The 23361-nt window shown below is 41.8% G+C and overlaps 1 long non-coding RNA gene across 1 annotated transcript; it reads right to left on the bottom strand.

Annotated features, from left to right (window-relative positions):
- Positions 1-4117: 4117 nt before the first annotated feature.
- LOC109200753 (uncharacterized) lies at positions 4118-14881 on the bottom strand. Its single transcript, XR_002060885.2, has 3 exons — positions 14775-14881; positions 4313-4581; positions 4118-4213 (listed from the first exon to the last, which is right to left on the bottom strand). It is a non-coding gene; the product is annotated as an uncharacterized LOC109200753 (long non-coding RNA).
- Positions 14882-23361: the final 8480 nt, after the last annotated feature.

Raw genomic sequence — 23361 nt, 5'->3', positions numbered from 1 at the left:
GCTGCTTTTACACACGTACTTACATAACGGTCAGCGATTCTCTGCGCAACCTCTCACATGTTTAAGCTTGCTGTGGGAGATTTCACTTGTCACGTTTGATAGTAAGCTAATGAGTGATAAGACATGTCAGAGGAATTGGTGCGCGCAATTAATCCTCACTCACCAATCAGTGCTGCCGCTCTCTACACACGTTCGTGCGATCGCAAAGTGAAAGCAAAAAACAAGCACAAATTCAAACGCGATTTCAATATGTCACATAATGACAGTGGCTCATCGATGCCAATAACATAATTACTCAGCTACATTTGCGAAAGAAAATGCAAACCATTGACACATTTTTTCTTCCTATGATAGCCCGACCGGCAGGGCTGAGATGGATTTTGGTAGCCCGACTGGAAAAATTGCTAGCCCCGGGACGTCGGGCTAGCGATTTGCGAGCCTGAAAGCACAACAAACAAAGCACCAGGCCAGGGCGGCGGAGGGGTCCAGGACGGAGGGATAGAAACAAAAAAAAAAAAAAAAAACCACACAAGCAGCACAAGAGTCCAAAAACACAGGAAAACACATCAAAAACAAAACGAAACTAGAGCTCAAGAGTCCATGAAAAGTTCAGGGGTCGACCCGGAGGTTGACAGCACAAAAGCCAAAACAGTTCTGGAGGCCAGCCGTGCACACGGCAACGGCGCAGGCAAAACCAATCAGGAGGCCAACCACTTGGAAGGCAGTGGCGGCCACCGAGCAGGTCCGGAGGTCGGCCGCGATGCCAGCGACGGCGATGAACTCTTTCCGGAGGCAGTCCCCGACGGTCATGATGCCAACTTAGAGGCCTGGAAAATGGCGGCAGAGGCGAGGCGGACAGGCCGAGCTGGCTCTGACGCGGTGTTGCAACCACAGGGCCGGGCGAGGCAGGGCCGGGGCTGAAGCTGGACAGCGAAGGTGTGGATGAAGACGCAGAGGCCGGACCTGACGGCAGCGCGACCTGACGGCAGCGCGACCTGACGGCAGCGCGACTGACGGCAGCGCGACCTGACGGCAGCGGTGATGTAGAAGTCGCGGGGGATGAGTCAGTAGGTGGCGGCTGAACAAACTTCCCCGGACCGTCAGCAGAATGAAGATGTGTTTGCTAGGTCTCCAGGACCCCAGCAGACGAGGCATGAGCTGGACGGCTCCTCGACCCTCCAGCTGACGATACTTGAGGCTGGTGGGTTCTCCGAACCCAGCTGACGAAACTTTAGGCTGGACGGGCTCCTCGGGCCCTCCAGATGGAGCAGATGCAGGACAGAGGCAATTGGGACCCTGGCTGAGGGTGACGATGAGTGGCTGACTGAGCAGATGACGAAGCTAATGATTCCTCTACTAACTGCGCTACTGACTGGGTTATGGACTGTAACAAAGCTTGCAGAAAATCCGATTGTGGTAGCGACTGAGCTACGGGTGACTGAATTTGCATGAAAGTGCGGTGGAGTTGGTGACTGGCGGCTACCTGGGCTACAGGCGGCTGCTGAGCAGGGGACACTGGGCTACGGCGTGCTGAGCAGGGACACTGGGCTACAGGCGGCTGCTGAGCAGGGGACACTGGGCTACAGGCGGCTGCTGAGCAGGGACACTGGACACTGGGCTACAGGCGGCTGCTGAGCAGGGGACACTGGACACTGGGCTACAGGTGGTTGCTGAGCAGAAACACTGGAGACTTAGCTGAAGGTGGCTGCTGAGCAGGTAACTGAGCTGAAAGCGGACGGGCAGCTGACTGAATAAACATAGCCCCAGAATAAACAGTTCCAGACGAAACAGTCTTAACTCCTGGATCTGAAAGAACATCAGGAGCACAGTCTTTTGAACCAATGGGAAAATAATCGTTCTTAAAACGAGAACTTTATTTTCCCGAACCGGAGAAACACGAGCTGTAGTGTTCATGAAGCTGGCGTTCGCAGCTTTGGGGGAAAGGCGAATGAAGGGAGACTCTGTCACTCACCCTAGGCGGTTGTTTGAGATGAATCCAGGCTCCTGCTGAAGCTGTGAGTGCTGGCGGCGCGCTCGCTGCCTCCCTGTTGAAGATGGAGCGGCGCTGGTGGAATGTGACAAGAGAAGACTCTGCTGTGGCTGCTCCTGCGGTGATGTGGAACGCTGGGTGAGTCGGGTGGCACAATAATGTTCCCTAACATTTTGTAGAACGCCTGAGCAGGCGTAAGCCGTTGCTTGCAGGCTCGTAGTAATCCTCCCGGACCGGCTGGACCGTTTTCTGCGAGACCGCGGAGGAAGCAGAAGAGTGGGCCGAAGGGTAGGCTGCTAGCGAGGAACAGCAGCACGGAGGCCCTCCAAGCGCTAGCCGGGTCCCGTCAAAACGGGAGCTGCGCTTCCACAGTGAGTCCGCTGGATCCATTACTGGTCGCGTCGTTCTGTCAGGGCTCTGTGTGCGGGCAGTGGAGATGTGGATCCAAGTGCAGGACTCTGAGACGGAAATGTAACTGAAAACCACAGCTTTATTGCTGGCACCAACAAACAGAAACCAAACATGAAAACACTAACTGGAACACACAGGCAGGATCTGAGGCTACGACGCAACACTGGGTTGAGGAAAACACAGGGCTTAAATACACAGGGTAGTAATGAGGGAATGGGCAACAGAAGGGAGACACAGCTGGGAGAGATGAGGGCTAACGAGACGGGGGAACCAAGCTGCACACACTAACATAAGACAAAGACTTTCACAATAAAACAGGAAACATGAATTACTAAACAAGAACGCAGACTCGACACTGAGAGACAGAAAATAACACATGGAACTCAACAATACATGAAACCACAAATCCTTAAGCACAGATAAACAGAAACAAGAAACTAATAATAATCATCACTACAAGAGAATAAGAAAACAATCCATGAAGCAGAATTAAACCAAAATATAATAAACTCAAATACTGGGTCCAACGCACCCAGCACCGTGACATATATTTAAATGAACAATAACAGCAGCTGTTATTTGTGACGTCTTCTTCTAGCGTCCATCTGTAGTCAGTGTTTTCTTGTATTTGTCAGAGCTGTTAACCTGCCTGCTGACATCTTGTTTCTTTATTAACTATATTTGACTTTTTTATCTGAACACCTACCTGAGCACTAAACAAAGAGTCTTAACTGTGTAAATCCTGTCTGTGCACTAAGTAAAAATAATCAGTACAAACAGTAACATGAGTTTAAATATCAAAGTAAAAGTATTCAAAGAGAAAATATTTAAAATTCATAGATGTCTTTTGTTTTTCATGTTATCACATTAAATAAAATTGAGCAATAACAAAAGGAAACAAAGAAATTCAGTTTGGTTTGATCACAGAGAGAAAGGAAAATATTCAGTTCAGTTCTTCTTTTGTGGAGTTTTAATGTACACAGACATCAATGGTTGTCATGGAGATGAGATTTTAATGGTCTAAATGGTGGTGAATAAAAATGATGACTAACATGAGCTCATTGAGAGGACAGAGAGAAACAAACTGACCTGCAGACCAGACAAACTTTGGTTGACTGTGATCAGTGTGATACTCTGGGTCTCCTCTTCCAGCTCTGCACACATATCCTGCTGTGTGTGTCTGTCCATGAATGATGTAGGAGTCCTGTGCAGTCCCACTGCCATCAGGTAGCAGCTCATAACTGGAGGATTTCTCTGATAGATCAGGAACAGCTTTATACCAGTAGAAGCTCCATCCTGCAGACGGATGTTCAACCTGACAGTTCAGAGTTACTGAGGCTCCAGGACTCAGCCATGATGGAGACACAGTGAGGACAGGACGGGGTTTATCTGTTCAACAAAGATTTTCTCTCAGTGAACATGTAGTACAGTCTCTGAACAGTGAGCTCAGTTTATACAAAGAATAATAATCTCAGTCTATATGAACAGAAACACATTTTACAAAGTGTTCAAACAGCTTAAAGCAAATATGACTTACTGTCAGAAACTGTCAGTGTGACTGAATCACTCCACTCATTTGTGTTATTCTGTGAACTTTTCATTCTGCCCTTACAGCGATAGTTTCCACTGTTGGATGATGAAGCAGATCTAATCCTGTATTCAGTTTGATTTGGAGGTTTTATGGTGCTGTTTGTTTCCCACTCATATCCCACTCAGTGTCTCCTCCATGGATCTCACATCTGACAGTGATCGTCTCTCCTCTGTATATCTCAGACCAGTTTGGATACAGAGTCACAACAGGCCTGTTTGACACTGTTAATGTTCAAGAAAGTACAATAAAAACACGTGAAAGACAAAAGGTTCAGTTACCATCAGATGTAGTGCTTTGTAGGAAGTTACATTTAAACTCACCAGTTGTGTCAATCCTGACTGACTCACTGTCCTCTGTGTAGTAAACTGGTTCTCCTCTTCCTCCTCTGCAGCTGTAGAGTCCTCCCTCTGAGACACTGATTAGTCCATTTGTCAAAGCTTCATAAGATTTCCCATCTCTGTACCAGTAGTATTTCCATCCAGATGATGATGATGATGATGATGATGATGGGCTCACAGAGCAGGTCAGGGTCACACTGCCCCTACTGGAACAGCTGTCCTATCAGCTCTCAGTTCAGCCTTTGGTTTCGCTGCAGTTCAGTTTAGAACAAGAACATAAAAGTAAAAATGACTGAATCAGAACAATTTAAAGAACTGCATGGAAATATGTAAATAATCAAATATCATGAAACCTTAATGGTGAAGATAAAACAAACTGTGTCACACATGATTCTATTCTGCATTTTGTTTTGATGAGAACAGTGACTTTTTAAAATATGTACTTGTGTGTATTTACAGTTAATTACATGTTATGTCCTTGTTTCTTTACTCAATCTGATGTTGAAGCCTCTGATAGATAAGATGAGACCTAGTAAGTGTGTTTTATATTCTTTTGCTGTGGAAGCTGACATTTCCTGTCGCACAGATGTCTTTAGGCCACAATAATAAGCACGGTGAACTTCACCGCTGCCATTACAGGAGGCAGTTTGGATGTGATTTCCAGCTGAGCTGTTAGGAATGCTGGAATAAGACTTCAGTGTTTGTGTTGCAAAACAGATCAGGTTTATTAGCCGAGTTCAGATCTCGGAACTGAAATCTGAGACTGTTGAACCTCGATGGTGATCCAAGCCTAGGAGATCTGAACTTCCACTAAAATCTTCTGTTCCTGCTGGATCAACTCATATTCCAGAGATCAGGAAACTGACTCACACTTCTGAACTGTGGTAGGACTCCACCATAATCTCTGTTACTGCGACACACAGAGGACTTAATCCAAGAACTGATTCCACACCAGACTGTGACTGTGAAAGGTTTTCTCTGTAAATCTGTGGACAGCTGATTTTGTGCTTTCAGTGTTGTAATTCCATTCATAGTGTTGGTGTTGTACTGGTAACTCACTGTGTTACTGATTATAACTAACCAGCCACTCTGCAGGTCTAGTGAGTGAACTGAGTCGACTTAAATTGATCAAAGTTTGAAGAGCAGCTGAAAGAAAGCTGGTTAACCCTGTAGGAGCTAACACAGGTTAACTTGTAGTTAACACAGATAAGAGTTCAAACTAACCTGAACTAGACAGAGAGAGATATTTTTACATATTGTTGTTTAATTTTATTGAAATATTTTATTCTGGTTTTCGGATGCATAATTAATGTAAACTGGAAACTGGTTGTATATTTCCGTGTCTTCTGTTTCCCACCTACAAGTTCAAAGTTCACCCTGGTCCTGGTATGTATTATTGGTTATTGGTTGGTATTTATTTTTATTTTAATTTGTTTTATCTTTAGTGAAGTAGTGAGTTTTTCCATGTACCGTGAATGCACCGCTGCACTGCTCATGTTAACTTTCTTTCACTGCAGCTCTCTGCACGCAGCAAGGTAAATTTCTCTGTATATTGCACTGTCTTAAAAGGGTAAAAGAACTCCATGAAACGTAGTTTTGAGCACTGATTTTGTTTTGCAGATGCACGAAACTGCTGTGGTGGGGTGGCTGTAGCTCAGGAGGTAGAGCGGGTCAGCTGCTGATCGGAGGTTGGTGGTTCGATCCCTGGGTCCCTAGTTTGCATGCCAAATATCCTTGGGCAAGATACTTATGGCGTATGAATGCGTATGATTGATAGTTAGAAAGCACTTAACATATAGATAGTAGTGCTTGTGTGAATGGGTGTGTTGTATAGAGCGCTTTGAGAACTCCAGGAGAGTAGAAAGAACCAGTCCATGTACCATGTGGAACTTGCAATCCTGTAACGTGTTGAGCTACAGAGTTAATGTATTGTGTGAGAAATACATGAACTCTGGTGAGTCTCGAATTGTGCAAATTAAATTGTGATTCACAGTAGAGATGGACCGATCCGATATTACGTATCGGTATCGGTCCCATACTGACGTAAATTACTGGATCGGATATCGGAGAGAAATAAAAAATGTAATCCGATCCATTAAATATCAAAAAAGCACCTCACAAAACTTGCGACATGGCGTAACTCGCCTCATAACTGTAGCACGTTGCAGCAGTGTGCTCATGTGATAGAGCGGCTGTGTGTATTTGTAGCCTCGCTACCAAACCAGCATTTCATCTCCGATGAAGTTATCCCAGAGAGAAGTAAAGCAAGTGTGTAAGTTCATCTCTGAATGTTTGTAAAGCATTCCCACGTTAAGCTTAACAACCGATATATGTAGCGACTGCCTCTTCTCTCTCCCTCCCTCTCCTGCTGCTACTTCAATCATGAAACTGATTAATGATCAGCTGATCGGCTTTTCTGTCGCGAGTCCGTCTCTCTTCTTTGTTTTTGGCCCACTTTGCACCAGAAAGAGGAAACCAGCGGCTGAACAACAGCAGCACGTTTAAGCTTGATAAGCTGTTGTTAGAATTTATTTTATATTACTTTCTACACCAGGATCCTTTTCTACGTAGCTGACGGCTGGTAACTGTGCAGGGGCGGATCTAGCAAAGTTTAGCCAGGGGGGCGGATAGGGCATGAACAGGGAAAAGGGGGCACAAAGACATACTTTTCTTTCTTATTCTCATTTAAAATGTCTAGCTTTTAATAAATAATTATCTGAATCTTACACCCAAAGTTTTAATCTGATGTAAAATATATAGAAGTCCATTACTGTATATAGTAACTGTTAAGTCTAATATACCCTAGTAAGCTATAGTACTTTTTCCTTTGGGAAGATACCATCTGTGCAGTCTGCAGTTCTGTTGAAGAAAGATGTTGAATCTATTTAATTATTCTTGAAAAATAATTTAATTCTGTGCATTTTTTTTCACACTGCATCAAATTCACAGTCCCGTTTCTAACTTATCAAATTTATAAAACTTTATAAAACAGCTTCTATGTGATTGTAGAAGCTGTTAACGATGTCTTAGATGTGTTAGCCCTGTGAAAAGTATGCTAGTGTACCCACATGTGCTACCTTTGCAGGCGCAAGTGTTGCATTTTGAGGAGAATTTGATTTTGAGGAAAGAAAAGGTAAATTTGAGTGAACAAAATTAATTGCTGCGTGCAAAAATGTATTTCAGTGTTTGCAATTATACACACACACACACACACACACACACAATAGCAGCCCCCTTTTGCTCTGTTTTTGCATTTGCGTTTGCTCGCAATGTGTTGCTTACGCTTCTCAACATTTCTGCCCCTGTGCATTCAACTTCGATATATTTGTGCCACAAAACCAGCCAATCACAGACTTGGATGCAAAATATTCTGATTGGCTGTTTTGTTCTTCAATCAGCTCGAAATAACGAAATGCAATATCCCAGAATGCATTTCGTCCAAAACTCAAACGAGGCAGTGAAATATTACTCTTTCTGGATCACAAAACAAACTTTTGAGATATTTTCAGGCGAGAATGGTGCTGTGTAAACTTCAAACATCTGCTCGATTTATTAAGACGTCACATATTTGCAACAGTGCTCTAACGTTTTCAGAGATGCCTGTTACCCACCAGCTGACCGGCTGGTCAAGGCTCCCGGCACATCGTTTTTTGTAGCTCATTCCCAGTCAATATCTTAAACTCCGCCACTCTGCGTTCTTCTGCCACTGCCTCGTTTGAGTTTTGGATGAAATGCATTCTGGGATATTTGCCTGGGTTTAGCTACAGCAGCTAGTGAGCTGATTGGAGACCAAAACAGCCAATCAGAATTTTTTGCATCCAAGTCTGTGATTGGTTGGTTTTGTGGCACAAATATAAAAGCATACAGAAAGAGTTGAACGTGCAGGGGTAGAAATGTTGAGAGCGCAAGCAACACATTGCAAGCAGGTCCGCGATCTGAGCAAGAGCAAATGCACAAACTGAGCGAGAAGGGCTGCTGTTGTGTGTGTATATGGACAATTGCAAAATTATGGATATGGATAATTGCAAACACTGAAATGAAGCAGCAATAAATCTTTGTTCATTCAAATTTAGCTTATCTTCGCTCAAAATAAATTTCTCTTCCAAATGCAACACTTGCACTTGCAAAAATCTTTTATACGTGTGCTTAAAATAGTGGCACAAAAATAACGCCATAGCTTACATGTGAGGTTTTAACTAACTCACCATTTGAAACACTTTTTATGGTTTATTCGATTTGCACTGAAATGTATTTTTGTCGTTGGTATATTGGTATTGGCCAGTAGGGATGGGTACCGATATGGGTTCTGACAAAAAAATTAAAATATTTACGTTTAAGCACCGGCAGGTTTCAAAAGTAAAGGTTTGGCACCGGATAAAACCTAAATGATACCCATCCCTATTGGCCAGTAAGAACTGTATAGATGATATCTAAAGAAAAAATATAACACTTAGAGGAAATTGATTTTACTCTTTTTAATTCATACAAATGAGATACAGGGAAAATTAGTCGGTAGCAGGGCCTTTTTTAGCCAATTTCTGGGGGTGCTGAAGCAAAATTTCCTTTTCCTTTTTTTTTTTTTTTTTACAATATTTGCTGTTTGTTTGACACACTACTAAAAATATAAAAACCATACAGTACTTGGTTGAGACGTAATATTTTAACAACAAAAGTATAGATACCCCCCCTCTCCCAAAATGGTTTGTTCCAGCTCGCCTCTCCCCTACTCTGACTCTAGCGCCCTTTCTGCCAAACCGATGGTGGCTGAGACACAGCGGAGCGGAGGTGTGAGTGTCTGGCTTAAAACAGGACATATTAGCTGCATTTAACCATCAGTTACTCTTTATATAGTTAGGTAGGAGTCAGGCCATGTTTCTTTTTAGCTGAAAAACATTACACCAGGTAACCTGCAGTGTTGAAAACGTGTTTCCTGACGATGTTTGCTACCCTACAATCCGTCCTGCTCTGTAGTAAAATCAGCGACATTTGACCGTCCTGCTGCTCCCATTGAAATGTATACAGCCTATTTAAAATCTAAAACTTAAAATTGTCTGTAGCCTGCTGTTGTTACCACTGTCCTGTTTGAAATGGATACTAACTAGCTAACTGACTGGGTGCCCATTAACCTTATAACTCCTGTTGTGTGTGTGTGTGTGTGTGTGTGTGTGTACAGAGAGACAGCCAGGTTCATAGGCTCTCTTATGATATCGGGCTCTCTATTGTTTTGGGTCCACGTGCGCTCTCGTGACCAGCGCTCCCGTACCTGCGCTCAACGCAGGGTCACGTAGCCGCTCTCTAAGGCCTTCTGTACTCACTGTTCGTGTTGTTTTCGTTCACGGGAAGAGTCTCGGTATCCCGTCAATCGCCATCCATCCCGAGGGGAGCCCAGACGCAAACTTCCCGGCCTGGTGACAAAGTAGCACCGGGGCTTTCCGTCAATCACGTTGCGGTGGCGTCCTCTCCCTCTCCTCGCGGTGGATGTGATGTTTTAGGCTCCGGCTCGGAGGACCAAATAAATGTTGGGTCTAAAGTCAGACCCCGCTGACTCCAGGACTTATTCCCGTGAAAGAAAAACAAGGCAACAGCGATCGATCGTTTTCACTTGCAAGGGAGGTATCATCTGTGTCTAACACGAAAATGACCCCGACTCTGACCTCCTCCTGCTGCCTTTTTATTGCGAGACAGTTCACACAAAACACGTCATAGCAAAGTAACGCCCACTTGGTTCTAAGACATAGGCATTGTATGTATATGTGTGAACTTCTGTATGTAAGTAAGAATGTGTATGTGTATGTGTGTGTGTGTGTGTGTGTGTGTGTGTGTGTGTACAGAGAGACAGCCAGGTTCATAATGGATATTAGGACGTTTTCAACAAAAAAAGGAGCCACATTCAGGTACAAGTGTAAAATCAAATGATCCATCAATCAAGAATAATGTTGGATCAGTGTTTCAATATTTATATCTTTTATTAGATGTTCATGTGGTTTGGTTATTTGCCTTTTGGTTGAAAGTACACTGAGAGAGGACTTCTTGTTAGTGATCTTAATAGTATTTTTTTCATATTAATGTAATTTTTTAATCTAATTGAATCTATTTGTGTATGATTGTCAGTCCAAAGAGGGAGAGAGGAAAGAGGGGAACATGAGGAGAAAGTAGAAGGTCAGGAAGAACCAGGTAAGAAAACAGGCAGGGAACAGTGACAGCAAAACAGAAACTGTTAAACTGATGAAGAGAAAAAACCTGATTTTACTCATACAATCTGGAAGTTGTGTTCTCCTGATATTAAAGCTGTTATACAGAATCTGCAAAACAAACTGTGTTGAAACATTTTTTGAACATAACATTATCATTGATTGGGGAGATTAAAATTAATGATATATTTTTATGTGTTTCAGTCACAACTCTACTAAAACCTCAGGTAATAATAGATTGGGCCAACTTTTGGACCATCTAGTTGAGTGACTGCCGCAGTACGTACATCACATTTGTGCACTATCAGAAAGTGCCAAACGGAGCCCTGGTGGAGTGAGGAGCTGTAAAGAGAAGCAGATGCTCTGTTTATATTCTAAAGATGTTTTAAGCTTATTTCAAAGATTCTGTACTGCAGCTTTAAATGTTTTCCACAAGCACACATACACTTATCAGTGTTTCTTAAACTTTTTACAGTGTGTACCACCTGAGAAAAATGTCAAGCTCTCCCAAGTATCACTATGAAAGCATGAAACTCATAAATCTTACAACACAAAATTAGTATTAGTAAATTAGTCAAATTAATATCTGCAGTAAAGATTTCTTTCATACATTGTATACATTGTACCACAGGCAAAGTTGCCCCAATTTTTATAATTTTTTTTAATCAATATTTTGTACATTTCAAGGACTCTTCTGTTTTTGGAGTGTATTTTTATGTGTCTGTATTACATTAAACATAAACATTAAAAGTGAATCTCTGTCCAAAGAATGCAGTCAGTTTTCTTTTTACTCACTGTAAGCATCATTCATTATTCTCCCAGTAATTAAGGTTAGAAATTTGCAGACTTGCACAGAGATGGTAAATTATTATGATGAAAATGGAGACGAAGCTAACAGACGACGAGGACAAGGAAGCACCAAGGAGACAGTCAGAGAGAACTCGAAAATAGCGAGCTAACTTCCTGCTAACTTCTAACTTTGTTAAATTTAATACATTTTGTTTTCATCAATGCCTGGATGTTAAACGTAACTGTTACACCTGGTAAAGCAGTAACACTGATCATTTTATTAAAGATGATACAATTTAGACAGTTTTTAACTCTCAGTGATGCTGCAGGGTTCGTTTGACTTTGGGACCTGAAGTGGACGGAGGTTTGGAACCAGATTATTCTGCGAGGCTCCTGACTACGGCAGTAATGCTCCGACAATCCACCAAGCAATGCGGCTTCGTAGCTTACCATTTTTTGACAGATGTTTGAGCGCTGTGGACCACATAAAATCGGTTCGAGGTCAGTAAGCACAGCCAGAATTCATATATAAGGCGCACTGTTGATTTCTGAGAAAATTAAAGGATTTTAATAGTGTGTAAAATACAGTATACAGAAGAAAATAATATATCGCGATATATTTAACGTTACCGCACATGCTTCAAATTATACCATGATATGGATTTTTGGCCATATCGCCCAGTCCTAACCTGAATTAACAGACCAGCGTGTTCTGACAAACCATCCTACTTTGACAAACCGTCCTACCGTAAGTAGTTTATGCACATTTCTGCTGTCACAGAGTAATTCCAGCACAAATTTAAGTTGGTATGATGGTTTGCCACTTAACTTTGCCCATCAGAGTATGCTTGTAGCTCATAATTATAAAGCTAGGACGGTTTGGCACTTCATTTTACCCGTCAGAGTATTTTTCTGGCTAATATTCACAAAGGCAGGATGGTTCACCACTTAATTTCGTGTTGTGCGCATGCGCAGAAACAAGGATGGTAGGATGGTTTGTCAGGTAGGATGGATTCCCAGAACACCGCGTCCAATAAAATGAGTCCATATTGTCGTCTGCAGTTCATAGTTCATTAAGTGAAAAACATGCAGTGTGTGTTGTTCATGAGACCAGACTCTTTAACTCAAACCTGAAACCTCTAAGATTCATTTCAATAATGGACAACATGTACGGGCTCAAATTGTGGTCATAAATATTTTGTACTTGTAAATCAAATCCGTATTTGTGAACTGAGTTTGGTTTTGTAACCTTGTAAATCAAAATATGTGAAAATTGTATGTTTGTGCATCTACAGATGAGAATGTGTGTGTGTGTGTGTGTGTGTGTGTGTAAAAAAGATTTGTGTTTGTATAAAAATATTTACACGAGTTACAATTTTTGTTTAGGTCTGCTTACTGATACAAAGCAAAACTATTTGTGATTTTATACTACACACAGTAATTTTGACCTGATTTTTCTTCCTTTCAGCTGATTGGTTAATGTCATATCAATCACAAATGTAACGATCCAATCAGAAAACAGATGGGTTTGGCTGCTTGGGGTGCTTTACTGAGCTTCAGGTCCTGGAAGGCTAATACAGTTTAGTGATGTGCGATACCACTGATTTCCTTTCCGATCTGATACCAAGTAAAATTCAGGGTGGTATCGACGATACTGATCCGATACTGATAGTTTGTACAAAAACTTAATGTTTCATTGTATTTCATAATACAATATTTAATTGTATTATGTAATTGAAATCATATACCTTCATAATGATTACAGGACGTCAGACTACTTGTACTTATTGCTTAATATTGCAGAATAATCACATAGAAATAAAAAAAACTTGAAGTTGTGCTATTTGAGCATGTTGCTGCCTGAAGCACTAAAGGACTCCGCGAGAGACGTCTGTCTCGCCCTAGCAGCACCTGTCCCTCTCCTCCTCTTCAGTTTGCCTCAACATACGCTCTTAATATTCTGTGATATGATTTACTCTGATGTGTTTGACGAGGTTAGTGGTGTTACCACAAAACCTCACTGTCTTGCCACATGTATCAAATACTGCATCTTGGCTTTTTGTGGAGGTAAAATACGTCCACACATCACTTTGTTTATGAACAGCCATTGTTGTGAGTGCACACGCCAGAGGCTGCAACGCATTTATACAGCCGTATTTGCATATGACTATGAAAGGCACAAGAGGAAGTAGTTCCTCCCAATTTAGACAATCCGAATGATATAGTTTGTTTCCACTGTGTTCCTGTTAATGATAAACTACAAATTTACTCCGAAGTACTAAAATATTTAATATGAGAATCGATTTTAGAACATAAATTACAGGTATCAGAAGAAATGATATTTCAATATCGATCCACACACCACTAATAAAGTTTAAAGCTGGAGGATCTCTCTATAAATATCCCATTCAAGCTAGGTCCATTAACTTTCGATAGCTGTTGAAATGATAAAGTTGTGGTATGTCAGTGGTTAGAAATACCATTATTATTTTAGGATTAGTTTAACACAAAGTCAGTGCTGACTTTGTGTTAAGGTTAGAAACATTGCTGTGAGTCACAGTGCGCAGCATACAGGACTTTTCACAGCAGACGCCGCATGCGCTACTAATGCTAAATGCTAACTAAAAGCAAAGGATCCAGAATTTGTTGTGCTGCCACTGAGCTCTACCTGTACTAAATGCTCCTTGTAGTTTCTATCTCTGACTTTATGTCCTCTACTAGAGTTTGTGGTGTTTTATCTTTAATTGTTTAATAAAAACATGTATCACTAATTCATAACGAAGAAAGCTTTGTAACTCTCCCCACTAGTAAAGACAGCACTGCTTTCCCCCCGAGGTCCGCAGCACTGTTGAAAAGGCTCTGGAGGTCCCTGTGTAAGCACGTAAACCTGTGACACAAAAATCACCGAACTGGGACAAACACAGACTGTTTTCCTGTTCTGTAGAGCTGCACAGCAGAGAAGTTACTCTGATATGTTTTTTATCTTCACTGTGAGTGAAAAGTTGTTTTTCACGTTTTTTTTTGGTGTCAAACTGAAACCAAAATATTTAGTGAGCAGCACAAAAGAATCAGCTACAAATCTGCAAGAAAGTGAGAGTTTTCACTTATTTTAACAAAACGAATTATCTGTACAGAACATCTCCAACTTACATGATACAGTCAGTCCATTAATTTTACTCCAATATGTTAACAAATAGTCCCTTCTGCCCCGGCAGCTGTATCCTCCACTGTCAGATTCAGTAACTGTGATGATTCTGTATTCACTGGATGTTGGAGGTGTGTTTAACTTTACTGTATGATTACTGTATGTTGTTATAATTAAATTAAACGCTGTTTTATGCTACTTTGGATACAAGATTAAAAACAAAACCTGTAGTGTTGTTGAAATACAAAGTATTTTGTTGTGTTTTTGGATGAAACATTGTGTAGTATAAATTAAAATGAGTGAAATGTGTCCAACTTACATACTACAGTTAATGTGTCACTCCACTTCGTCCAGGAAAAGCTTCTTTTACCCCGGCAGCTGTATCCTCCACTGTCAGACTCAGTAACTGTGATTCTGTATTCACTGATGTTGGAGGTGTGTTTAACTTGGCTGGTCTCCATTCATACGTCCACTGAGCTCCTTCACCTCCCTGAATCTCACATCTGACAGTGACTGTCTCACCGCTGTATATCTGAGGCCAAGGTGGCTGCAGGGTCACAGTGGGCTTAACGGGAACTGTTCAATAAGAATGATCCAGTTAGGAGAGAAACATAAAAACTCTGCTCTTTATAACATAAGAGTGGAGTCATTGCAAAACAGCTGATTCACAGAGAAACAAGTTAAACATTTAAGAAAGTCACAACATAAAAATTTCAAACTGTAACACAATATTTTCAGTAAAATGTAAAAGGTAAAGTCTTTACTTTGCACATTTTTTGTTTAGATTCCAAAAAATTACAGATTATTTTTTCATGAGTTGACAGCAGATTAAGAAGACTGGAAGAAATTATCATGTGAGAAATTGTTACGGCACTAGCAGGGCCGCCTCCTGAGGTTGTCTGTGTGGGCGTGTCCGACCATCTCTCCTGCCTTAGCTCGTCCGGGATATTTGAAAAGGGAGCTTCAAGTTGGATTTGATTATCTTGCTTTGTCACCTTTTGAGAACCACAACTTCCCAGTTAAGTTAGGTGAGTGTCCAGCTGAGCTTCACTTTAAGTTCTTCCTTCGGCCACTCTTTTATTATTTTGACTTTCTTATCTTTGGAGTAATCCTGGGCGGGGATAAGTTCCCTGTTGGGGGTAGGCAATTCAGGGCTCCGGTCGCTGAAGCTTTGCCTTTCAAGTCGCCTCGAGCCCAGCACGCTCCAGAAGATAGGTAGGTAGAGTTTGGTGTGCTTAGGAACTGGGTAAGTTGTATTTGTTAATGTGTATGCAGCAAGAGGTGAGTTGGTCAGTTAAAGTAAGTTGTGTAGTTCACCATTAATGGGTTAATTATTGGGTAGTCTCTGAGTGAGTTGGCAGAGGGGTGTGGTTGTGTCTTAATTAGGGTGTGTTTTCTAACCCTTCTCCGGCCCCAAAATGGATGATACAGCTATCAGTACACAGGTGTCTAGAAGCTCGTTTGTAAGCAATAACATCCACCTGGTTCCAGTTTTCTGTGAATCCAGTGTTGAGAGCTTCTTCAGTGTGTTTGAAAGCATAGCAGCTGCATTATAGTGGCCTCAAGACGTGTGGGGGGTGATGTTGCTGTGTAAATTCACAGGTAAGGCTCAGGAAGCTTGTTCTGGTCTGTAGGCTGGACGGCCTAGTTTATGAAAAGATTAAAAGTGCCGTCCTCCAAGCCTACGAACTTGTACCTGAAGCCTATAGGCAGCATTTTCGAGGTTTGGAGTTGGCACAGGGTCAGTCCTATCTTGACTTCGCTAGGAACAAGGCGAAGCTTTTTGATAGGATAGGTGGTGCTCTGCAAGCCAGGTTAACGACTTGGGGTCGTTACGTGAGCTTGTGCTGGTAGAGGACTTTAAGAACGCAGTGCCTGAGTGTGTTGCTTGTTATTTAAGTGAACAGAGGGTTTCCACTTTACAGCAGGCTGCCATACTGGCAGATGAGTTTAAGCTAACTCATGAAACAAATGCTGTAGGACATGATATCCTTGTGCGCCATAGTACGTCTTGGAAAGTTAGAAGTGAGCAGCTAGAAAGGCTGAAAAAGCTGTGGTTTCAAGATGCAAACCAAAGCTGTGTTTCTTTTGCCACAAACCTGGCCATCTTGTTGCCAAATGTCTGAAACTAAAACAGAAAACTCACTCAAAGCAAAAAGAGCCTGCCTTAAGAACAGTTAGTTGTGGTTCTCAAACCGACAAGGTTGCCAGGCCTAGTAAAAGGCTAAATTTGGAGCACAATTGCTCAGTAGTGCCCTGTGGTCATGGTCAGAGGTCAACTAACCCTGAGCTGCCGCTGGTTGACCATTTCTCATGTCCTCAAAATGACCTGCAGGGGGACAGACTGTGCAAACCACCACTAAGACCCGCAACCCTGGCTAACAAACATGCCTGTACCGGTGACTTGAAGAATCGCCTGCAAAGTGTTTCAGTAAGGCCCACTAGCTGTCTGCTGGGTTCTCCACATGTGATGCCTCAAAAAAGCCCTGGCTATCACATGGGACATTGTTTTGAAGGTCTGGGGCCACCCTCAGTCAGTATTTTGAACCCATTGAGATGGGGTTGGCAGCTTCCACAGGCGATGCCTAACCGTTGCTATGGGGTTTGGTAGGTGGAAAGCCTGCAATTTGGTGATGAAACGGTTATGGACTTAATTGTTTTGGTTATCGTAATCAGCTGACAAACCACGGGTTTGTATTTATGGGAGGGGGTGTTACGGCCCTAGCAGGGACGCCTCCTGAAGTTGTCTGTGTGGGCGTGTCCGACCATCTCTCCTGCCTTAGCTGCCACCTTTATTCTTTTGTGCAGCTGACTCTGGTCAGTAATTAAAGGGATTTAAGCCCAGGGAAAGGTGAGCTCTGGGCCAGAGTGCCATGTGAATGGTTGCAGCTAGTGAGCTGGGTGGTTGCAGCTAGTGAGCTGCTCTCTTTGACTTGCGTTACTTTATTGACCAACGCTTGAGTTTTGTTTGTTTCCTTAAATGGTGATAGCGGCTTGTCCGTCTCTTTTAGTTGAGCTACTTTAATAAAACTCTTTAATTTAACCCTTTTGCCTCCTTGACTCCTTTTTCTGACCCGGACACTTTGTTACTTCGCCCTCACCGCCTAGACCCCTCAGGGGAACGTAACAGAAATGCTTTCTAAAAGTTCTGATGATGTCATCATGTGAAACTGGTACAGTTGCTGATTTGGGACATTGGAGTTTGTCACACTTGTAGTTATTGTATAACAAACAGGTTCTTGTGGCTCTCACTGATTTTCCATGAACTGAACCTTAAACCACTGATCCACTAATGCAGGGGTGTCGAACTCCAGGCCTCGAGGGCCGGTGTCCTGCAGGTTTTAGATCTCACCCTGGGTCAACACACCTGAATCAAATGATTAGTTTAATACCAGGCCTCTGGAGAACGTCAAGCCATGTTGAGGTAATTTAGCCATTTAAATCAGCTGTGTTTGATCAAGGACACATCTAAAACCTGCAGGACACCGGCCCTCGAGGCCTGGAGTTCGACACCTGTGCACTAATGGATCTGTTCTACACTGGAGGTTCTTCTAGCTGTAGTATCATTAAACATATTATGACACCCATGAACACCTTTACTTTTCATTAATTAAAATAAATAAATGCCATTAACAACAATTACAGGAAAGAATCTAAGTGGAACCTGTAATGTAGCAGAACAGTCTCTAATAAAATGAGGTTATATTGTAGTCAAACCTGAAACGTCGAGGAATTAGTGTAAAAATGCTAAAAACAAAGGAAGTAACTGATCTGCAGTGATAAACTCCACATGTGCAGCCATGAGGTCAAGATGGGACAGACTGGGATTATTACATTTGGACTGAATTCTTCTATCAAACTAACAAAATATTTTCCAGATGTTTCATTGAGTGATTATTAAATATCTTTATAATGAGACTAAAAGATATTTTAAACTACTTTTGATCCTAAACACAAAATAAACCTACAGTGCTGTTGAAAGAAAATGTTTTGTTTCATTGATGAAACATTGTTCAGTACAAATTAAAATATGTGAAATATGTCCAACTCACCTGTTACTCTCAATGTGGTGATGTCACTCCACTCTGTCCAGGAAGAACTTCTTGTGGCCCGACAGCTGTATCCTCCACCATCAGACTCAGTAAGTCTGCTGATTCTGTATTCACTGGATGTTTCATGTATGTTTTTCTGGCCTCGTCTCCATTCATACGTCCACGGAGCTCTTTCACCTCCTTGAATCACACATCTGACAGTGACTGTCTCACCGATGTTTATCTGAGTCCTGGATGGCTGCAGGGTCACAGTGGGCTTAGGAGGAGCTGTTCAAATAGAAAATCACATCATCAGACTTCTAGAAATAGAAAATGATCATTAAAGCTTTCCTTGTTTTTATTGCTCTTGTTAGTGGTAATCACATCTTTTTTTTTTTTTTTTTTTTTATCCCAGTGACAATTTGACTGAAAATCAACAATAAAATATCAGATTAAACCTGGTAATTTACTGATATTTAGAATCTACCAGCAGAGTGACTGAAAACAACCAGGTGTGCACAAATCTAAACTGAGACTGAACATCAACACAATATCATGTAAACAACTTCAGTCTCTCAGATTTTACATTGTAAAAAAGTTTTATACTCAAACATCCCACTATTTACTTATTTCTACATCTTTACATTTGCATATTTATACATTTATGAACATATAATCCAGAGTTGTCAGTGGGCTGTGATCCTTCTGAATAACCTGAGATCTTAGTTTCCTGTCAGGTATAAAAACCCTAACATATTATACACAATATCAGTTTTACTTTAACTGTTTTTAACAAATTAAATTTTTACTTTTCTTTTTCACTGTTGTAAATATAAAAATTCCTGCGCTGTCTCATAGTGTAAGGCCCTATTTTCACTTTTTATCATGCTGCTCTAACACAACAATTTGCTTTGTGGATCAATAAAGTATCTATGTATCAGTATTGACCTGTTTAATATGTGTCCTATGTTGTAAACTCGCTGTGCTAACAGCTGGATTATTCACTCACATTAGGAACACCATGTGGACAGAATTTAAGGACTGTTACGCCCCTCAAAACAGAAACGCAAAGCAACATGGGAAAAGTGTGTAACGCACGCAAAAACCACACAGCTGCTGCTGAATCGAGGGTTTATTTTTACAAAGCTGAAAAAAAAGGAAAAGCCTCACAATAAACACAGCTGAGCCAGGAAGCTAAAAGCATCAGGGTCTCCGAGGCCAAAATAACAGACAAAAACTCTCCCCCTTCCTAGAAACAAAACACAGGGTAAAACTTCCCTGATCAAGAAAAGGAAGATGCAATGCCTGACCTTCCTGGCTGTCCACAAAACAGGAGAAAACTGGGTTAAACAAAAGTGGCAGAGAACCACTGTCTGCTTCCACTCTGCTGAAAACTGATGAAAACTCCACATGTGCAACAACTGAGCTGAATAAACTGGGATCATTACATTTGTGTTTCATTTTTTATGAAATTTACTGAATATGTTTTTCAACTCCACATGCTTCTGTCACAGTCCGGGGTCTGTGAACCAGTGTTTTGATTTTGTATTACAGTGGTCCCTCGCTATAACACGGTTCACCGTTAGCGGCCTCACCGGGACCGTGAGTCATTTGGTACCGGGCAGCGAGAGTTGAGGCTGGAGTGTGAAATTGATCGTTTTCAGAGTTTTTATTGTTAACTCGGTTTCCCTGGATCTTTTCCTGGTTGTTATGAGTAAATTATGAGCTTTGCCGGTGTAGCCCGAGAATACCCCGAGATTGCCACAACAGCACTAAAAACCCTGTTGCCATTTCTGACATAACTGTGTGAAGCGGAGTTTTCTGCAGTTACAGCTTCCAAAACAAAATTGCGGCGCAGACTGAGCAAAAGCAACACACTTCAGGTGTCACTGTCCCCCATTATGTCCAGGTGGGACCGGCTCGTTGCAGAGAAACAAGCACAGGGCTCTCACTGATTTAGCGTCATGGTGAATTATATATTTTCATGTACTTTGTTTTTTTGGTAGTTTTGTGTCTTATTTTGAAAGAAATATTTACGTGTTACCATAGTGATCAGAGAGCATCAAGGAGAGAGAGGATCTTACTCTCAATGTTGTTGGCGCATTTCAGGAGGACGCTGCTAATAAAGTTACACAAGTACACAGTGAATTCATGTTTATTATTAAATTTACAAAATACCACAGTTTTTGTCTTGGTCGTATCATTTTAATTTGATGTATTTATCCGTGACACCTTAAAGGCCGGTCCGTGAAAATACTGTCTGACATCATCCGGTCCGTAGCGCAAGAAAGATTGCGATAAAGGACGCTGCTGTCCAGTACAGAATGCATTCAGCTTGTCAAATTTACACAAATCTTTGATCGCTAGCAGTGTGACTCTGAATTTCACAGGTTTGTGGCCAACTTTTATTTCTACAGTCCATTCATCTGTTCGTGTCTGTGTTTTTGCATTTACAGCCCCAATGAACAGACTTGCCTGCTGATCCGTGGCTTCATCGGCGACAGTGTGCACTTTTCTCGATCTACACATTCTGGCAAAGTGATTCTTTTTCCCGCAGTTCTTGCACTGTTTGCCATAAGCAGGACATTGGCGTGATGCATGCTTAGTTCCACATCGTTTGCAATTAAACGTGCTTGCTTGGTCTTTGTCATTCGGTTTCATCTTACCTTGTCTGTCTTTTTTGCATGTCTGCTTATGTCTCACTGCATCTACGTCTTTACTTTCATCTGCAGAGACTTGAGCATTGTGATCCTCCTCATGCATTTGCTTGATTTGAGCTTTAGTGGTTTCAGCTGCAATGCAAAGCTGAATTACTTTTTCGAGAGTAATGTCATCTTCTCTTAACAGCCTTTCTCTCATTGCATCCGATGTAATTCCACACACTACGCGATCTCTGATGAGGGATTCTTGCATTTGGACCACTCAGCTTTAGCTCCGTGATGTACTGGCTAATTGGCATATCCTCTTGCACACACGTGAAAAACTTGTACCTTTCATAGGTTATGTTCTTCTTTGGGTTACAGTATTCCTCAAATTTCTCCATTATTTTCGTCAGCTTATGCTCATCACCATTTTCCGCAAACGTGAAGGTATTGTACACTTCAACCGCCTCCTCTCCAGCAACGTGAAGAAATAGTGAAGACTGTACCTTGGGTGGCTTGCTAGCACCTCCTGTAGCCGCGAGATACAGCTCGAACCGTTGCCGAAACCGTCTCCAATTTTCCGAGAGGTTCCCCTGCAGCAAATCAAGCCCTTCCATGTGTGCGACACTCTTGTATAGCCTTATCAGTTCACTTCTGACACCATGTTACGATATTAGTTCAGGGAGCAGACATGACACCGTTTTAGGTTTTAGCCATCACTTTTTTATTATATCTCCACACCACCCTCCGGTGGCTTCACCATGAACTGCACCTTAAACAACAACTGTTCACTCATATCATGACAAAATGTTCATGCCTGTCTGAGAAAAGTGAATAAGTGTCTAGTGATGGGTTTTACAGCCTTAAAACATCTATAATAATTGTCAAAAATAAAGTTGGCTACTTCGCGGATTTCACCTATCGTGGATTATTTTTAGAATTTAACTCCTGACATAAACGAGGGAACACTGTATTTTCTTGTTCCCCAGTCAGTCGTGTCCAGGGTTGGTATCGTCACTGATTTCTAGAAGTCGATTCGATTTGAATCTGGGAAATTTTGCCTCAGACAGTCAGAAATATTATAATTCTGATCACTTATCAGTACATATCCATATTTTTATATCTATAAAAACAAAGCTGACACTTGTGAGACTTTATCAAAGGTGTGAGCAGCACAGAAGGTGCCTGCTCTCATTTACTGTTTTAGCTGTTTGGTGGTTGTTGAAATCTTGTGGTTTAACCTGAGATTCTGGCGTTTCGGACAAAATACATTTATATTTAAAAATCGATTCAGGATTTTAATGAATCAATATCACGTTATTCAAGCTAGAATCGATTTTAATCGGGAAATAGATCATCAAACCCACCCTAGTCGTGTCTTTCGTCTCTCTGGTCTCTGTGCTCCGTGTTCCCTTTGTTCAGTATAGTCCGTGTCTGTGTTATACTTGCTGTTTTACTTTGACGGTCGCTTGTCCTTTGTCACTGTTTCTAGTTTTGCTTCACCCTGGTCTCGACTGTTCTCCCCTCATGTGTCTCATTCCCTCATTTCGCTCAGTGTATTTTAGACCTGTGTTTCTCTCTGTCAGTGTCACGTCGTCCCCTCACCATGCTGCGTGTTTCCGTGCTCACTGAGATCTCTGTCGCTAGTTTACAGGTTTCCCAGTGTTTTTGTTATTAGTTCCCAGTTTTTAGTTTCATTTTGTTTTTGCAAGTTTTGTTCTTTTCGTGAAAATTCTACCACTGCAATAAAGCAGCCTTTAAGTTCATTCCTCTGATGATTGTTTTGCGTTTGTGTCCTACATCCTCTCTGCCACACAGCCGTATCATAACAGTTTCACTGTGAGTGATTGCTGTGGATTTTATGTAAAACTTTAAAATTTAATTTACGCTACTTTTGATACTAAAATGAGAACAAAGCCTGCAGTTTTATTGAAAGACATGATATTTTGTTGTGTTTTTGCATTAAATATTGTGCAATAGAAATTTAAAACAAAGGTGAAATATGCCCAACTTACATAATATAGTCATTGTGATGATGTCACTCCACACTGTCCAGAAAGAACCTCGTCTACCCCGGCAGCTGTATCCTCCTCTGTCAGACCAAGTAGCTCTGCTGATTGTGTATTCACTGGATGTTTCACGTATGCTTGACTGGCCTCGTCTCCATTCATACGTCCACTGAGCTCCTTCACCTCCATGAATCTCACATCTGACAGTGACTGTCTCACCTCTG

Source organism: Oreochromis niloticus, unplaced genomic scaffold (assembly GCF_001858045.2).
Source record: "Oreochromis niloticus isolate F11D_XX unplaced genomic scaffold, O_niloticus_UMD_NMBU tig00001133_pilon, whole genome shotgun sequence".
Taxonomy (NCBI): domain Eukaryota; kingdom Metazoa; phylum Chordata; class Actinopteri; order Cichliformes; family Cichlidae; genus Oreochromis; species Oreochromis niloticus.
Note: the sequence above shows the minus strand (reverse complement) of the source record. Positions and strands in the feature narration are given on the sequence as shown.